Genomic DNA, 1,140 nt, shown 5'->3' with positions numbered 1-1,140 from the left:
CTTTGATCATGTTTCAGATATCACAATTATTACAGCTTTAACATGGATGTTTAATCATCAACATTCTTCTCTGAAATAATAAAAGAATATGAAACAAGAACCATTTAAACTTTAACAGCATATAAATATCATCTTTCAGAAACTGTCCAATTTCTTGACTTCCAGCTGACAGAAAGGAAGTGGTTAAAATAAACTTCCTCAAACAGTGTTTGGCATTCGGCAGCACATATACTAAAATTGGAACAATACAGAGAAGATTAGCATGGCCCCTGCGCAAGGATGACACGCAAATTCGTGAAGCGTTCCATATTTTTTGAAGAGAGAAGCCTGAAGGCTATCAAAAGAGACTTTAGGGGGCTGGGTCAGTTAGTGGATGGAGCAGGAGTGCAGGTAGTGTTTTCGTCCATCCCTACGGTGGAAGGGAGGGGTTCAGAGAGGACACAGAAAGCCCACCTGTTAATCACGTGGCTCCGGGGCTGGTGCCAACGCAGAAATCTTAGGTTTTTCGATCATGGGGCACTTTACTCAGCACCTGGCCTGATGGCCGCAGACGGGTCCCTATCTTTTAGGGGAAAAAGGATCCTGGGCCAGGAGCTGGCAGGGCTCATTGAGAGGGCTTTAAACTAGGTAGGAAGGGGGATGGGGCTGAAGCAAGGATTGTTGGGGCTGTGCCAGGGGGAACAATAGCAAGGCCGGGGGATAAGGCAATGGCCCAGCTGAAGTGCATCTACACTAATGCAAGCAGCATGGGTAACAAACAGGAGGAGCTGGAAGCCATTGTGCAGCAGGCAGGCTACGACTTGGTTGCCATCACGGAGACGTGGTGGGACCAGTCTCATGACTGGAGTACTGCAATGCCTGGCTATAAGCTCTTTAGAAGGGACAGGCAGCACAGAAGGGGTGGTGGGGTGGCTCTCTATGTTAGAGAGTCTTTTGAGGTTGTAGAACTCGAGGCTGGGAATGACAAGGTTGAGTCCCTTTCGGTTAGGATCAGCAGGGACAACAAGGCTAGTGTCCTGGTCGGGGTCTGCTATAGACCGCTGAACCAGGATGAGGAGGCGAATGAGGAGTTCTACAGGCAGCTGACAGAAGTTGCGAAATCATCAGCGCTTGTACTCGTGGGGGACTTCAACTTCCCTG

General features: G+C 48.7%; 1 non-coding gene across 1 annotated transcript; it reads left to right on the top strand.

Annotated features, from left to right (window-relative positions):
- The first annotated feature begins 205 nt into the window (after positions 1–205).
- LOC116485218 lies at positions 206–314 on the top strand. Its single transcript, XR_004252821.1, has one exon. It is a non-coding gene; the product is annotated as a U6 spliceosomal RNA (small nuclear RNA).
- Positions 315–1,140: the final 826 nt, after the last annotated feature.

Source organism: Aythya fuligula, chromosome 1, assembly GCF_009819795.1.
Source record: "Aythya fuligula isolate bAytFul2 chromosome 1, bAytFul2.pri, whole genome shotgun sequence".
Lineage (NCBI taxonomy): Eukaryota > Metazoa > Chordata > Aves > Anseriformes > Anatidae > Aythya > Aythya fuligula.
This window is presented reverse-complemented; position numbering and strand designations above follow the sequence as displayed.